At 36.3% G+C, this 18,944-nt stretch overlaps 1 long non-coding RNA gene across 2 annotated transcripts in view; it reads left to right on the top strand.

The window, feature by feature from the left end:
* The first annotated feature begins 5,799 nt into the window (after positions 1-5,799).
* The window catches only part of LOC129523787 (uncharacterized), an 83,471-nt gene continuing 70,326 nt past the window's right edge, over positions 5,800-18,944 (top strand). The window contains exons 1-3 of one of the 2 annotated variants that reach the window (XR_008667402.1): positions 5,800-6,120; positions 10,858-11,085; positions 14,339-14,480. This is a non-coding gene — a long non-coding RNA (uncharacterized lncRNA). Of the gene's footprint in view, positions 6,121-10,857; positions 11,086-14,338; positions 14,481-18,944 lie in introns of those variants that run through there. The other variant, XR_008667403.2, reaches the window with a different exon arrangement.

The following is an 18,944-nucleotide window of genomic DNA, read 5'->3' as shown; positions in this document are numbered from 1 at the left end:
TGTCTTTCAATGGGGCTAGAATATAACAGCAGACTATTTTTAGCCTGCATTCTTGTACTGAGAAAACCTATCTATGAACAAAGCTTGTTCTTTTTCCTCTTTTGTCACCTGGTGATTTGAGACTTTACTCCACCTCATGTGGCCATAGGTGAGATGTGAAAGAGAGACGTCAGTGCAACAGTGGTAAATGCCATGGGGATCTGGGCAACATGTTTACGCCATTATCTTGTGCCTCTGTCCCTGGTTTTTCCCAGTCCTAGATGAACACATTCATCTTACAAAGAATGGCTGCTGGCCTTGCAATCATGATTTGGTGGATCTGGCTAACCCAGCTCAAGATGGATGGGTAATTCTGGGCAGCATGGTCATTTACTGTCCTACAGCCAACAGCTTTATCTCTGCCAGACTCCAGCAGAATGCTAGGACCTGTTCTGAGAATGGTTTATAATGTTCTATGGCAGATGGACTCACTTTGCTCCAGAATTGTAAGGATCTATGTTGTGATTTTCCTACTGAGGTTTGACATAGAGTCCACACTGTATGACTGTCTAACATCTGAGAATCTGCTGAGATATGTGACACAAGGTGCAGGGCCACTTGTACCAGAACCTGAACCTACCTGGGTCCTACACAGAGCTGGCAGTTTTCATGTCTATTATTGAACAAATTGGAGCAGTATTCCCAAGCTTAGAAAATACTGTCTCCAGAAACTCAGAGGCCAACCAGGAAAAAACTTCCCTCTTAATGATGGAAGGGATAAAAATTCAACAAATTTATTTAATGTGGAAGGCATGTTCTGGACTACTAGTTCCCCAAAACTTCACTTACATGCTGAGGATTCCAAATCTTCACTGGGTTTAAGTTCCACCCTATAAAATCATGTGCATTTTTTTCAACCAAGGCCTGTAATATACTTGCACCTCCTTGCTCAGTCTTATTAAAATTTTATGATTGATATGTTGAGACAATAGAATGACCAAGACACCTAAGTCTCTTTGGACTTTATTACGACAAAAGACCAAGATCAGAAGTAGTACAATTGTCTTATCCAGTTGAATTTCAACTGCTTCTGGACATATTTTATAATAGGGCTGGAAAAATGATTTTGTATATTATAATTTTTAAATCATAAAGACTACTTTGTAATTGAGTCTGTGTTAATCTGTTTAAGCTAAGGCATCACAGCTGGCAGGGAAGCTACAGTGGAGGTACCACTTAGTGAAGTTTGCAGTATCCACTGTCATCTCCAGCATCCATCTGGAGGGTGGATTTTTTTTTTTTTAAGTTTACAAGGGAAGTCCAGTGAATTTTATGGGGCTATCAAATGTACTACCACCTCATACAGTCTTTAGGAGTGGCTCTAATCTCTGCCATTTCCCTGAGATGCAGTTTTTAATTTACTCTCTTAGATTGGAGGAGCAGAGACAGTTTCAGTGGCTTTCATTTGGCTTTCCTAATTATACTTAATGCATAGGCAAGGAACCAATGTAGGGGTTCTGACAGCTACTAAGTATGTCTATTCCAAATAAATATCTAGGAAAGAAGGTCATAACTACATTCCCCTTACTAACTGAAAGACCGTGATGATGCTTCAGGCCTCCGATTAGCAATGCTAAGGCCCTGTATCCAATAATTCTTCATATGTTTAGGTAGAATGCTTTTTTTCAGTGTATGGTTACCCAAATAAATGTATGTAGGGAGAGTCATTTCTATATTTGATGTGGTGTTGCAGAGTTATTCCTTTTTAAGGACCTGGCATCTGCTTCTGTCCGCAGGGTAAGGGTATGGAAATAGGCTCAGGTATATACACTCAACAACGGATCATGACTTTTATTGAGACAATGGGCTTTGATTTCATGGTTATCCTCTTCCTCTCTCTCTCACTCTCTCTCTCTCTCTCTTCCCCCAGTTTTATTTTTTCCCTGAGACAGGGTCTCACTCTCTTGCCCAGGCTGGAGTGCAGTGGTGGGATCATGGCTTACTGCAGCCTCTACCTCCCAGGCTCAGATGATCCTCACATCTCAGCCTCCCAAGTAGCTGGGACTACAAGCATGCACCACCACACCTGGCTTTTTTTGTGTGTGTGTAGACAGGTTTTTGCCATGTTGCCCAGGCTGGTCCTCAGCTTCTGCACTCAAGCAATCCACTTGCCTTAGCCCCTCCAGGGTGCTGGGATTACAGGCGTGAGCCACTGCACTCAGGCTCTTTCTCTTTTGATTGTATAAATCAAACAATAACCTCATTGGCTATCCACCTTCTTGACCCGAGGGACACTATGCTCTATTAACCACATATATGCTTGTTTGTAGTAAGGCCTTCTTGTCTTCTACTTCAACCTTGTCTCTCATTAGGATAATTATAACTCTACTTGCTTCTAATAGTCAAATGCTTCCACCTGGCTTCTTTTACTGGGGGAAACGGGCTGTGCAATCCCCATTGTTTCTATGAATATAAAAATATCTACTATTATCAACCCTGTTGATAGTAGCCATTAAAGTATACAGTGATGACAGTGTTCCCTTCTCTAGTACATTCTATACCATATTGCGCAATGGGATGTCCTTCAAGTTTTTCTGCAAAACAAAGGTAACTAATGGGTTTTTCAGTCTTATGAAGTATATCCACTCTAGCACAGCTACTTCTTCAAAGACTTTGGTCCTTTCTTTCGGCGTCTGCCATAGGCATTTCTACTTAACTTAATGGGAGCCATTACTTTCTCCATGCTTCCAAAAATAGTATGTTAGTATTGTTCCTTGAGATCCTTGCCAGAATGTTATATTCTGTATTACAGGACAATGTTTGCATATAATAACCTCTTCCTTATTCAGCCTCATGTTTCAGCACCCTTGATCCAGCACATTTAGAATAGAGACTCATATACTATCTGGAACATAATGGCTATGAGTCCGGCCCCTCTTTTGAAATGTAGTCCCTGCCCTACCTTAGCATGCCCAGAACTTTCCTGGGCATGTTGTGATTTCGTTCTAGTAATTGGTGATCGGTCATGTGGGTTGATCCTAAAGGGTACACATGTTAAAAGGCACTGGCTTCTGCCATAGCTTTCATCAAGAATATACATCTATCCTCTAACAGTAAGAAGTTGGCCACTCTTGCAGGCCCAGAAGAGTTCAGTGAATTCTGGAGCTTCAAGATTCTGAGTGCACCAAAACAGGTGTCCCCATGCCAATTCTCAATAACTCACTCTTTCCCAACCAGTGCTTGGCATAGGGGCACTGAAAGCAGGTTAAGAATAAGCCTTCCTTGAACTTCACTACTCATATAATTAGGTCCTGGCCTTATTCATTAGAGTTATCTGCCCTGTATTCCCCGGAACTCTGCTACTCTTTATAATTAAGTCGTGGGCTTCTTTCTTAGGATTTTTCTGCCCTCTGGCTGCAGAAGATAAGTCTTTTTTTATGCTACCAAGGAAACTTCTCCTTCCACACTTACTTAGGTGATTAATCACCTACTGTTTATTGTCTTCTTCCAGTCCATAAATGGCATTCAGCAAGAGTTAACAGGATACCATTGTTCTTATAATATGTACTTCTAAGAAACCTTTTAAAAACCCAAATATTAAACCTCCTACTGCATATCTCTCTTACTTCTGTTCACTACTTGTACAATTTAACACATGCATCACACAGTCTGTAACCAATGGAGTCTTATTTTGCCCTTGGGTGTGAGGTAGTCCAGTTCCAAAATCCTATTTTAGAGCCTGATTCCTTGGTCCATGCCTCGTACCAAGAGTTTTATGGTGGTTAGCCTGGGAAACAAATTTTGAGGCAGAGATTTGCAGGCTGAAAATTTATTCAAGCTGCCCTCAGGGTCAACATCTGTGGAGAATTAAAGGAAGCCGGCTTGGACAGAGGAAAGAATTGAAAGTGATGTAGCTGCACCAAAAGTCTCAGTTGCTCCTATGGGAGCTCTAGAGATGGAACAATGTTTTAGAATTGCTCCAATTTGAGGCAAGGACATCAGGTGTTTATATTTCCACATCAATTAGTCATGGGATGCATGCTGACTTCCAGGAGGGAGATGTGACCTTGGATAAAGATATTCTTTTTAGCTGAGAATTATTTCCTGAGAAGAGCCATCAGCAGCCAATAATCCCAGCAGCCAGAGGAGTGCTGTCTACTAGGGAAATCTAGGTAGCATTTTCTATTGCTCCAGTAAATATTACCTACACTTTAAGTGGGAGTAACACAATATAAATAAGTTCTGTATTATGTATCTTGTCAAATATTTCTAGTATATATTGCTAGTCTTAGTATATAATGTCACAGGCAACATATGAAGCACCATTATATATGAATTTATATATGTACATATATATCCATAAAAAATTATATGGGTCTTATTGTGTTTATATTTTCCAAATAGCCTGGAAATATTACGTATATATCATATATATAATATGTAATTATATAGATGATGACAAATTATATCTATAAATCATTAGAATAATTTTATAGAAATCTAATTATGGTTCTTGATATTATAATAAAAACCGACATTGAAAATGCAAAAAATGAACTTAGCAAAGACATGCTACATTATTTGTAGGTCTCAGTACAAGAAAAAAGGCAGAAATAATTCATGGTAGCCAAGGACTTGAAAAGAACAGAATTTTACAAATACTTTGGAGAAAAGGGAGCACAAGATATAAGAAAAGGACATTAATAAATAAAAAGACTGGTAAGTTAATGATTGTTCTGAAAGGTCTGAACTATTGAGCTCATTTTTAAAAATTTATACTGGAAAGAAATAAGGGAATTGAAAGCTTTGGGTTATTTTGCAATAATCATTGCAGACACTGGAAAATTGCTTATAAAATAAAGAGAAAGTATGATGAACATCTTACAGAAAAAATGGGAGTTAACCTAAATGCAAATATTGATAGCTAGTCTTTTGTTTCTCTCTCTTTCTCTTTCAGTTTTAAACATTTATAAATTGATAGTCTCTACTTCTCATCTCCTCATTATTTTGATTTTGATTTTGATTCTTAGCGTGCTTGTTTTTAACAGTGATTTCTATTCTTCTGAGTTGGAGGCTACAGCTGTTCTCATCAGACAAATGACTTCTTTCCCTGGTAGGCAACCTAGTATCTGACTCTCCCACTACAAAATTGTCAGAGATCCTCTCTTTCTCAGATATCCTGTGTCTGCCCAATTCTAAAGCTGCCTTCAGGCAAAAGTTAAAGGCAAATATAACTCTAAGCGCTCTACAATCAAGATATAATATGTATGTAAACAAAATAATCTTGATCTAGTCATTTTCTATCCGGTAATTTTATCTGTTTTTAAGACAACTAAATTTTATAGAGTAAACACCATCTCTGTAATAGTTGAGTCTATTTTTTCCACTCTGGATTTATAATTAAAGTAAAACAAAACTTTGCCTGAGAAAAAGATGAAACAGTCATACTCTTCTCAACTAATATTCTCAGGTTCCAAAAATAAATTATTTCAGTGTCTCCTATCTCCCCCATAAGATGGTAACTACTGATGTTGAGTCTCAATGAGATGTGTTTCCACAAGATCTATTTTTAAATTATTTTAAATCTATTTTTATTATAAAATGTAACAGAAAAATTTTAAATTCATGACCATTCATATTTGCTCCCTCTCACCTGCCCAATAAATACCCACGAGCATTTTCCTTTGCCAGACTAACTCCTGGGTCATTTTTATGCATATCACAATAAAGAGTAACAAGCAGACATTGTGACGTCAGAAAGGCTAACACAATATACACGGGAGTAAACAGAGTGTCTGGCAAGTGTTAGCTACAGGAAAAGCAAAGGTGTTATGGTCTGAATTGTGTTCCCCCCAAAATCCATATGTTGAAGTTCCAACTCCCAGTACCTTAAAATATGACCATATTTGGAGATAGGGCCTCAAAGGAGGTGATGAAGTTAAAGTGAGGTCATTGAGGGGTCACCATAATTCATTATGACTGGTGTCCTTTTAGGAAGAGGAGATTAGGACACAGACACACACAGAGGGAAGACCATGTGAAGACACAGAGGGAAGATGGCCATGGAAAAGCTAGAGAGAGAGAGTTCTCAGAAGAAGTAACTCTGCCAACAGCTTGATCTCAGATTTCTAGCCTCCAAAGGTGGGAAAAAATTAGTTTCTATTATTTATGCCACCTACTCTTTGGTACTTTGTGTGGCAGACTTAGTAAACAAATACAGAAGGAAAAATTCAAGATGGCCTATTGTAGGTTGTGATCTGTGGGGTAGCTTAGGGGAGGCTAGAGGAGGAAGGACTGAAATGTTAGAAGCAGCTGCCTTGTGGTGTACAGTTCAGGATTGAGGAAGAATGAAGACTGTAAAGCAGTTTAATGGGTATTAGATATGTAAACCTTGTTGGATTTTGTTGTTCTTGAGAAGAGGCTCAGTAAAAATTTACTTTTAAATTATTTTTGTATATCAAATAATAAATGTTATTTTAGCTAGTACTGAGATTTTAAAAACCACCAAGCTGCTTAATTTTACATATCATTAACATGGGCCATTCAGTGCCTATTTATGTGGCAAAATCTTTAAATATATTACCTTTTATCATTACAAAGAAAGGAATGTATTCTTATTCCTAGGCCAATAGATGTGAAACGATTTGTCCAAGTTTACCAAAAAATTAAGCACCAGTGCTGAAATTTAATCTAGATCAATCTTACTGTAATAATTGAATTCTTTCTAGGTTATACCATGCAGTTTCTCAAAACTATTTCAAGGACATGTTGGAAGGAATTGGGGGTTGCAGTTGACTCTGTTGTAGCCTTGCCAGCATACCTTTTCTGGACTGAAAGCACCTGTCTCTCACTTTCTGTGAGTGTTGGTGGGAACAGTTGCAGTTATATTCTTTTTAGAATTGACCTAAATAAAAGGGAGACATTTTGCTTCAGTGTAGGATGACTCTAAACATTCCTGAGCTAGAACTCCCTATGGGATGAGACAGAGGCTAGATTTTATCTGCATGTACATCTTCATAAGCTTCTTCCCTTCTATTTTTCTCACTTGCTTTTATGTTTCACCTAAGCACAGTACCTTAATAAGTGGCTAGCACAAGAATCCCCATTCAGGGCAAAGCTTCTAGGAAATCTGACCTACAACTGGATTATAGTAACTAGCTAAATAACAATATGACTAAAGCTTATCATGGGTAAATATTTAATGATAAACAACAAGAAGGAAAAAAGCCTCTGTCATTTGATGAGTAGTTACATATGCATTAAATCACAAAGAAATGATAGTTGAAGGGAGATAACCTAGAAAAAAATTGTTTATTGGGATCTACAGTGTTATGAAGGTAATTAAATGCATTTTAGCACAGATCTGTGCAGTTTTTGACAGTGTACATTGTGTGGTACACAAATGTCACAGGCTTTTTATGTGTCAGGACAATTTTTGGTTGCAAGTGACCAAACCTCAATTCAAATAAACTTAGTCCAAAAGAGAATTTATTGGTCTTTTTGTCTGCGAATTTGAGGGCAAGGTTTATTGTAGACATAGTTGGACCTAGGATATCTCAGCTACTTATTCTATCTCTTGACTTTGTTTGGCTTTATTCTACACACATTTGATATAAAGATGCCTGTGTAAAGGTAACTTTTCTAATGCTCAGGAAAGATTCTAATGGGTTTTGGCTATATCATTTGTTAGTTTTTAAATATGTACTGTGTCCATGGTATCTGGTGTTTTCATTGAACAACCTGAGTAATGTGTCTATCATTGTGATAGGAAGGGGTGGATATATAACTGGGAGTATAACTGTGGCTGCATAGAGTAGGGAGAAGTTCCCAGTAAAGCCACAAAGACATATTTATTAGGCAGACGAAAATAATTCTACAATAGTCTACTAGTGATAATATTAGTGACACATGAAAAAGGTAGTGAGGTCTAATTTGTTTGGAAAATGCAAAATTAATCAAATTAGGATACACTTATAATTGTATATCTCTTAAGTTATTTAAAATGATAATGGAAATTTTGAATTTCCATGATGGATATATATCATACTTTATTTTACTAAAGTTATTTGACCTTGGGATCTATTTTTCATGAAGTATTTCATGGAATCCCAACAGACTTGGGTTCAAAGTCAGATGCCTCTACTATGTAACTTAGGAAAATTAGTTAAATTCTCTGGGACTCAGTTTCTTCAGCTATAAAACAGGAATAACTAAATGCTCTTAACAAATTTATTATAAGGATTAAAATAAAATGTATTAAAGATGCCTGGTTCTATGAAAGCAGTTTGTGTTGGGCCAAATGATATCAATTCAGAGACCACTGCCTGCCTCTCCAAAGTATTAAATTGTTTTCTGAAAATGGGATTAAAGTACTTTTATAGTTTCGTTTGTTTGTTTTTTAGCAAGCTGATGAAAGATAAATTTGGTGTTGATGAGGAATAATTTATGGGTTGGGTATAAGTTGAATTGGATTTGAGATGGCAAGGAAAAAAGGAGCCAGAGATATGAAGGACAGTTGGGAGGTTATTGTAATAAATTGTGAATTGATGGACACCTGAACCAAGAGAACATAAGGCAATAATGTATAACTATTAAGAAAAAACCATAAAAATGATTAGAAGACTTTCAGAATGACGCAATTCAGCAGTTTACCATGAGAATTTTATTTTCCAAATAGTCTATTTAATTGAATAATGATGGGGGCTAAAAGTTGTGCAAGGTGTCCTCCTTTCCTCTAGGTTAATAAAATAATATACTGTGAAATACAATAAAATTTTAAAAACTTAGTCATAATCAGTAAAATCTTCCTTTATATACAGTTTTTCATTTTATACTTTTCATACTTCTGTTTAAACAGAGTGTGATGTAAAATAGGGCTTTTACTTTACATGTTGAACAGTTCAGAATAGTCCTGTTTTAGTATATGGACTTAGGTAAAATGTCACATGCAGTAATGATCACACTTGAGACAATATTACAAAATTAATTAACCTGCTTTAAAATGTTTTAGCAGAATGATAACCATACAAAATGAAGAGTCCTCAAATATGAAAATACATTTCTAGGATTAGAGGTAGAAATTGAGAAAAAAGAAGTTGGATTTAATATCTGAAGAACATTCCCATTGATTTAATAGACTTAATAGAGATAAAAATTTACCTATATTCATATGTTATAAAATATACTAGAAATAAATTAAGAAAATTCTCTTATTTATTGACAGATTTAAAAAACATTATAAAGTATAATAGGAATTAACTAATTTTCTTCAATTCATTAATAAGAAAGAATAAAAATAAAGGGAAACACCTCTGCATTCCAGAACACAACTGCTTCCAATTAGTTTTTAAAATTACTGCTTTCTTAGGTAACATATTTTTTGTTGTAAAAAAAGGCAGCTTTAGAATTGGGCAGACACAGGATATCTGAGAAAGAGAGGATCTCTGACAATTTTGTAGTGGGAGAGTCAGATACTAGGTTGCCTACCAGGGAAAGAAGTCATTTGTCTGATGAGAACAGCTGTAGCCTCCAACGCAGAAGAATAGGAGAGTCTATCAAGTAGACTCTCCAGAAACCTGGACAATTCTGTAGTTTGTGAAGTCACACTATAAAGGTGACTCAGCTTCCAGCTTTAACCTGCTGTACCAATCTATTTTTTTATTTGGGGAGGTAATAAAATTGGCCCAACTTGGGTTAGATGTCAACCTTAATTCAATCATCTATGACCAAGAACTGGGGTCTTGTCATAAAGGGATCTATCTTCTCATAGAAGAGACACTGTGCAGATTCCCCATAGGCATTAATAACTAGGACATTTGTTAAACCAACGACGCAAGAACTTCATCTTTAAACAAAATTAGCACCGAAAAAAATATACCTGAATATACTATCCTTAAAAAAAATCCTGATCTTTGCTTGAGCCCAGGGGTTCGAGGTTGCGGTGAGCTATGATTGCACCACTGCGCTCCAGCCTGGGTGACAGAGTGAGACCCTGTCTCTTAAAAACAAACAAACAAACAAAAACTCGATCTTAACCCTCGCTGTGTTTTCCTAGGTAAACTTGATAGACTAAATTTATTTACTGAGGAATCACTTTGAGCAGTCTCTGTTTGGAAAAAGAAACAAGATTGTAGTACAATGTTTTGTACTAAAATCTTGTTGTTTTTGTTGACTTGTTACTGGAACTATCTTTTTTAATGTTTAAATGTAATCTTACATAAAATCCCAATTTAAACAACCAATAAAAATGGAGTTGCTTTGATGGATATAGGGAGGGATGGTGCTGAATTCATATTTGCTTTGAGTCTCTACTTGCTCCTTATAGTGGCCCCTGAAGTTTCTTTTCAGAGACCCATATCACTGCAGAATACAATCTGAAAATCACTAGCATATTAGAAAAAAAATAAAAACATAAGATTTGGGATCAGAGTTTTATAAAATGATGACTCTGGTACATACTAACTCTAAAACAGCTTAAATCACTTAAATTCTGCAAACCTTCATTTCTTCAGCTGAAAACTATAGATAATACTGATGGCATCTAACTCACAAGGTTGATGTATTAAATAAGTCACCTGAAGTAAACCATGCAATGCTGTACACTGTTAATTGATCCTGTAATTAGGATCTATTACCCCACCCTCTGAGGAAATAGTTCCTTTAAGAGCCAGTTCCTTTAAGAGCCTGTCTGGTCCCCCAGAGACCACATGCTTAATGATTTCAACAGTCCCCTCTTTGAAATAATTATGTTCACCTCCAAGGATATATTAATCAGTGACAACCTATGTATTAACAAAACACCTGCTATTCAGTTATTTTTACATCATATAGCTTACTCCAGATATGTTGGTGGTTATTTATCTTGTTCTGTGGTCTTAGAAGAGTGTGAAGAGTGAACACAAGCAGAGAAAATGTACATTAAGTCACTGATTTGACAACATCTAGGAGCCAGCGCAAGCCAGTGTGAGTAGCAGTCTCAGTCTCCCTTTAGTGCCAAGCAGAAGATTACTCATGGAGATAGAGTGGAGCACCTGGGAGAAATGGATTCTGAGGAAACAGAAGCATCGCCTTGATATTATTCCCTTGAGTGTGATTGTAGACCATGAAGTGAGTGACAGACAAAAACTGCTTAAGTTGAGGCATATATTTTCACTGTATTTTGGATGCTGCTACTCTGACAATGTATTTTAAGCCCAGTATTCTTTCTTCTTTTTTTGTTCTTTTTTTTTTCTTTAAATTCTCATTCACTTGTGTGAAAGCTGCTCTTCTCAAGACTGAAGCTTTTCTGTAGTAATGTCTGCTTAGATTTGAATCTACTAGGGCCTTGGCACATACAGCTAGAATGCTCTATTTTTAAAGCTATATTGTGTCTGTTAATACAAAGGTCATGATGTAGATTTTTGCACTTAGAATCAGCATGAGAATGTGGAACTGTTCCTTGCAGATCTTGGCTCCATCAGCAAATAAATTAAAATAAACTGGAGGCTTGAAATAGAAATAATCCTCCTTCCAAGTGTTTCATTTAGAGAATGACATCCTGTTTTCTCCAGAATATCATGGGTAATTCTGCATATGAATGAATTTGGGAATAGAAAAAGCCCAGCAAATGAAACACACAAAATGACTTTTAGAATTTTAGGCTTCAGTAATAAAAATAAGTGATGATGGTTTTCTCTTTAAAGTGTGAAGGGTAAAAGGAAATCCAAAACTTAGTTACATAAAGTTTTAGAGTTTTATAACAATTTGTGAAAGCAAACAATAAGTTAAGTTCTACCTGTAAGAGAATATAGTATATCTTTAAGACAATTCTGACACAATTCGGCTGTCACAGAAGTCAGACCAGCTTTCTGATTACAGTCACAAGTGACTGGACCTAAACATCACTCACGTGGAAAACTCTGATTAGCCTCTCAATGGAGCCTGACAGGGCTTTAACTCATGTTCAAAGTAACTGTCGTCAATGTCACAAAAAAGCCTTAGTTTGTTAATAAAACCCTATTAGTAAAAAAAGAAATACAAAAAGTACAGGAATATATATTAAATCGAAAAATAAATTTTCGGTCATCTTAAATATAGATCCCTTCCATTATGTCACTGCTAAAATTGACCCAGTAGCTGCAGCAATCTTGGCTCATGTGTATCCCTAGTGCCCTTATGTTGAATTTTACTACTATTTAAAATGAAGCAAGAGCTTAGTTACATTGCTGTCTTTGGTAAATAAAAAAGCAGGAAGAATCTCCAATATCTTTATATTGCCTGGAATAAAATAATTTTTTTAGACTTAGCATCCTTTCAGGAAACTGTGTGAGTGTTCACAATGGAAATATCATGGCAATTTTTGTATCAGGATGATAAGGATGATGATGATAAATGAACAAATCTGTAACATCCACACATTTATGTGAAATTAATGTCAGATACTGACCAGATGATCCTCAAACTTTTTCCTTTTCTTGGGCACTGTGAAAATATGTTTTGTAACCCTTTTGATTACCTGGGGTCATATGACTTATTCCCACCAATGAATTCTGAGCACAAGTGATATGTCGCTTCTGATGTGGGGCAGTTAAGAGCTGTGCTTCAATTTATTTCCCTGTTCTTTTGACTGGGTGTCACCATTTTGAATTTGAAGCCATGTATTACAGATGGCCAAGCTTCAGTCATCCTGTGTCTCTGAATGACTGCACAAATTTTAACCTTTTCTTCCTACTTTTGGGGACTATTTGTTCTTTGACATAAATGAATAATAAACATGTACATTGCTACTCCTTTAAGGTTTGAGGGTTATTACATAGCCATCTTACCCACTATGACTTGTACATCCTCATACTAGATAATAAAAAATAGAAGTAACTGTGATACAAAAATAAGAAAGACAGGGTAAAGGCAGGAACCAGCAAACGCTGGCAACTGACTATAACATTAGTTGTTTTAGAAGCTATCGTAACTATACCAGGGAAAAGAAGAACCTGATGAGTTCTGGTAATATCAATTACATGTGACAGATTGTACTGGGTCCAACAGTTAATAAGCATTGGTTGTCACAAACACTGACCAAATAGAAAAAAATAAATGTTTGCATATTATGATCAATGTGTTTCTTTAGCCAATGTCTTAAAAAAGGAGAACTGGTAGTGAAGATACAAGTCCTCATCGCCTAGGACATTAATTTTCTCAATGATATTAATTGTCATAACATACTAATGAGGGATGCATACATTTTTAATGATACTGGCAGAACAGGTCAACATAGCATGATTTTGGGGCACTGGATTTTGTAATGCTTGTAAAACAAGATTTTGAATCAATGCTATACATTTGGGGACTCAAAGTAGGTTTCCAAAATTAAAAAACATGAATGCTCTAAAAAAACTGTAATTAACAAATTAATTAACTTAACAAATATTCGTTTATTTATTCAGCACTTATTGTCAGACGCTGTTTGGGATCTGAAAGTGGTACCTACATTACATTTTAATAAGTTTAACTATTAAAATGAATCTCAGCCTGATGGCAAGTGTTTTGCATCTTCAAAGGAAAGTAATCCTAATGCTAAATCCTGATCAAGAATCAATGGATGGGGCCAGGTGTGGTGGCTCATGCCTATAATCCCAACACTTTGGGAGGCCGAGGCAGGTGGATCACTTGAGGCAGGGAGTTTGAGACCAGCCTGACCAACATGGAGAAACCCTGTCTCTACTAAAAGTACAAATTAGCCAGGCGTGGTGGCACATGCCTGTAATCCCAGCTACTCGGGAAGCTGAGGCAGGAGAATCACTTGAACCCAGGAGCGGAGGTTATGGTGAGCCAAGATCACGCCATTCCACTCCAGCCTAGGCAACAAGAGCGAAACTCCATCTCGAAAAAAAAAAAAAAAAAAGAATCAATGAATGATCTTGGCAAGTTTGATTTGTTACCCTTTTCGCTTCACTTCTAGTAATATATTGCAGACCTCCTATAAAGTATTCCTCAATTAAAGTTTTCTAATACATAAAATTTGTAGATAATGCTTAAATATTTAAAAAAAATTTAGACTTCAATATTTTGTTCATTTGATCTGCTCTTATGCCAAATCCACGGAGATCTGGCAACATGACTCCATATTTTTCTTGCAATTCTGCCTTCTAACAAGTACTAAGTTAAAATAAACATGGCATTCTTTGTTCATGCTGTATCAAGCAGATTGTACTCAGGTACCAAAATTATTCATGATTAAACCTCTGATTGGTAGATTGTAGCTATACTCCATTGGCATATCCTCCAAGAGGGATTACTTGAAACAGTATAAGATTTAAGTGCAAAATTATACAGGCTGCTTTCCTAAATTTCAGTTATCTACATTAGCTTGTTTTAATTTCAGCTCTTGCAATACAGCACTTCTCCTGAGGCAGGGGGCCAAGAAGCTACATCTGAGATGTTGCAAAGACTCCTGATGCAATTACTGTTTGGATAAATGCTACATTACTTCATTTGTGTACTTTAAGTAAACTGGATCTATTCGGTGTTCTATGAGTCTTCTTTCTAATTTCTAACCCAGGACAAACTGAAATTCAGTCAGTCCTTGTGTAAGGCACAGGATTTATATTTAATGTATCAAACAAAGTAAAAAATATGTATGTATCTATTTCTTTCTGGAAAACAATTATGGGCATTAACAAACCCATGTATAACTGTATGCTACTTTCCCAATTAAAATATTCCCAAAGGTTCTCCCTTTCTTGATGGTGATTGGCCGTGAAATAAAAGGATAACTTGTCCTCACTAACCCCTAGCTCATAAATGACTGTGGAAAATGTGGTCTACAATGTTTGCACTAGTAACTAAACTTAATCCACCTTCTTCCTTCCCTTACTCCCTCTCCCTCTTTTTCTATCATACCTTCTCTTCCACATTTGTCTCTCTCAACCAGTCTTTCCTTTGTTTTTTTCTATCCGTCTCTCTATGCAAGCCACCAGCAATAGGGATTTTAGATGTATTTTTATCACAGGCAAATTATATTAGAGATTGATTCCTGCTTTTTATATAAATTACTGGTAAATGCTTATTATTAGTATGATTTTAGACAGAGTCTTCTTCTGTCCAGGCTGGAGTGCAGTGGCGCGATCTCAGCTCACTGCAACCTCCGCCTCCCAGGTTCAAGCGATTCTTCTGCCTCAGCATCCCCAGTAGCTGTGACTACAGGCGCGCACTAACATGCCCAGCTAAATTTTGTATTTTTAGTAGAGACGGGGTTTCATTATTTTGGCCAGGATGGTCTCAATCTCTTGACCTCGTGATCCGCCGGCCTCAGCCTCCAAAAGTGCTGGGATTACAGGCGTGAGCCACCGTGCCCAGCGGTAAATGCTAATTATTGGTTGGATTTCACTTTGCAGAGAAATTATAGTTCTACAAGACGGGAGAGTCTGTTTCAATCACAATTTACACATAATCTTCTGAGTTAATTTTATAACTTAAATTATTCCTGCATCAACACAGGATTTGAGTTAATTTCAGCTTCAATGTTTGCAATAATAAAATGTAAGATATGTAAAGGGGAGAGAATATTATATAAAAATTCCAGTGTAATATGGCTTCAATATCAATATACCCTGTTTCCCAGATGTAAAACTAAAAAAAAAAATCATTCAATGATGAAAGCAAGTATATATCTTTTTGTTAACAGAGGAAAAAGAATTTTGCTTCTATTCGATTATAGAAGTATGATATTTTATGTAAAGAACATACATCTGCAATCTCTTTATACCTATTTCTTATACTGAGCTGCATGAGTATCGAAATATAATCCAGAAAAACGTCAGGATGTTAAAATAATATGGTTCAGGTATGAAGGTGAAAATAGTACCATTTAGGAAAAGGTAGGACAATTGATGCTTATTACTTTTTAAAAATTTTCAGAAATACTGATTGTTTTAATTTTTGTCAATAGCTGTATACAGTAATAATCTCTCAAAATCAATATCTTGGTTAATACTGATATTCTGAGTGATTTTTGTATTTTATTTGGTTTTCTTTTTAATAATAACCCTATCAAGCAAAACAGCTATTAGCTGCTTTGTAAAAATGAAGAAGCTGAGGCACAGTCACATAACTTGCCCAGTCACCCAGCCAAGAAGGGCCAGAGCTAGAGTTTAACAGTCTGGCTCCAGCCCTATTTCCCCAGATTCTTGTGTTATAATGAATCATTAGGATCTAGGCAAGTACATGTCCTGGTTATTGTTTGATGAGTGATCCCTGTGATTTTACAGAGGCAAAGAAAATGAAGTCATAAAATCGGGAACCTGCATTTGCTTCCAGGAATTGTCAACATCCTTTAACCTAAAGAACTGTTTCAAAGGGACGTGTGGAGTTGGCCAGAACTATCCTTAAGCAGTACTTTATATTTATCCAGATAATTGGCTGAAACCTTCAATTTTCGTGTCATAGATTTAATAGGTAATTTAGTCTTCAAAATTCTAAAGCTAAGTGTTAGACATTAGCTAGTTTAATTGAGATAGAAATTAATTAAGCTGACCAACTTAGGGCTGCCATAAAATGTTAGCTATAAAGAGTTCTGCCCCCACTCCCAGGTTATTGAATAAATTATCTTACATAGTCCTTTCTAAGACTGTAGTCAAAATTATTATGTGAAGTTTTATAAGCGATAATACTAGGCTATTTTTCCGTTATTCATTTTCTTGTCAAGCAATTACTTTTAACTGATTTTTAAACAATTTTTAATCAGTGGACTCCAGAAAAGAAATGGTTTTAGTTTTCTCCAATCATAACCTTTTACCATGTTGGTGAATTTCCTTTTTTTTTTTTCTTCATTCCTAAATGACTGCTTTGGAAAATCCGTAGATTTTAATTTCTTTCAATTTTTATAAATTTCAATTGGGTCTAGTCTTTTGAAAAATTCCAATTCCATATTCAGTTGAAAGCTTTGTGGCCTCTTCCTTTTCCATCCAAAGTTGTTTAAACTTGTACTCATATGACCCGGAATACAGATAAGTCATCCTCTGGGATAATTAAATGTCTTCACTACTTTCCTCTAGTAGGAATGGGAGAGGACTTTTCACTAACACGGGTCACCTGACAACATACTTCATGGCAGGACTGCAAATGTTGAGCCTCGTGTGTGCTTGTTATGGAGAACCTTGGGGGCCTCCAACTGCACAGTTCACTCTCTTTGGAGGTTTTCTGTGCAGGACTTCTTCACTTTGTACATCACCATCCCCACTACCACAGTGCCCTATACTTTACCCACAGGAATCTTACAAATGGGGATATATTAGTCAGGGTTCTCCAGAGGGACAGAACTAATAGGATATGTACATATGAAGGGGAGTTTATTAAGGTGTGTTGACTCACACCATCACAAGGTGAAGTCCCATAATAGGCTATCTTCAAGCTGAGGAGCAGGGAAGCCAGTCCAAGTGCCAAAACCTCAAAAGTAGGGACGCCAACAGTGCAGCCTTCAGTCTGTGGTTTGAGAGTTGGTGGCTAACCACTGGTACAAGTCCAAGAGTCCAAAAGCTGAAGAACTTGGAGTCTGATGTTTGAGGGCAGGAAGCCTCTAGCACGGGGAAAAGATGAAGGCTGGAAGACTCGGCAAGTCAAATCCTTCCACGTTCTTCTGCCTGCTTTATTCTAGCTGCAATGGCAACTGATCAGTTGGTGCCTACACAGACTGAGAGTGGGTCTGTCTCTCCCAGTCCACTGACTCAAATGTTAATCTTTGGCAGCACTTTCACAGACACACCCAGGAACAATATTTTGCATTCTTCAATCCAATCGAGTTGACACTCAATATGAACCATCACAGGGGATATTGCAGCCAATTCCATAGATGCTTTTCTGATCTACTGTTTTTCTCTGAGTCCCTTCAGCCTTTGCTTAAATGAATGTAGGAGGCAAAGTGCAATTTACTATATAAAAAAGTGTGAAATAAGACGCTAGTCTCTCTTTCCTATAAGACTACGCCCTGCCCCCAATCCCTTTGAGTAGTTCCCCTGGATTCATTTTATTTGCTTTGAAGGAAGCCCCTTTATTTGACTCGAGTTTGGAAAGGTAAAGAGCTTTATTCCTCCCTCCCTTGGTTAACAGCTTACCAGAGTTTTGCCCATACATGGCTTATTGAGGGAGAAGAGAGGAGGGAGGACGAGATTCTGGTAGTAGTTTGAGTTTAGTCATGTCCTAGTAAATTCCACAGGACATGTTAGCCTCCCCTGTCTGCATACGGTTTAACCAATTGATTGATATTTGATACATTTTCTTTAACCATATATTAGCTCCAGACCCGCTTACCAGGTAAGGTCCAATCTGACATGTTTTTATATTTTTATATACATATAACTAAATTATAATCCTTTAAATATTATTAGGAAGATGTTGGTCAAAGGATACAAAATTTATTTGACAGGGGAAGCAAATTGAAAGAGGTCTATGGTACATTATGGTGACTATAGTTAACAACAATGTAGTGTATCTTCAAAATTGCTAAAAGAGTAGATTTTAAGAGTTCTCACCACGAAAAAATAAGTTTATGAGGTAATACATACGTTAATTAGCTTGATTTAGCCATTCCACAATGTGTACATATACCAAAACATTATGATGTGCCCCATAAAGATATACAATTTTTTATTTGTCAATTAAAAAATGAGCATTATTGGGTCATACAGTTATACATTCTATTTTTAATTTAACATAAGTGTTTTCTACATAACGGAATATTATTCTAAACTGATATAAATATACGATTTTATGATGTGGATACATCAAAAAATAATTAATCTATCATATATTTGTTGTACCCTAACATAATTTCAGTTTTCTTGCCACTGTAAAGATGGTAAGAATGAAAATTATGTACTTAAATTTTTGTGCACATATTTAACTACTTTCTTATAAACAGTTATTGTAGTGGAATTACTGGCTGAAATAATTTTTATCTTTGAAATTTTCATTATGTATATCATGGAACTGCC

The sequence above is a fragment of the Gorilla gorilla genome, chromosome 6, assembly GCF_029281585.2.
Source record: "Gorilla gorilla gorilla isolate KB3781 chromosome 6, NHGRI_mGorGor1-v2.1_pri, whole genome shotgun sequence".
Lineage (NCBI taxonomy): Eukaryota > Metazoa > Chordata > Mammalia > Primates > Hominidae > Gorilla > Gorilla gorilla.
This window is presented reverse-complemented; position numbering and strand designations above follow the sequence as displayed.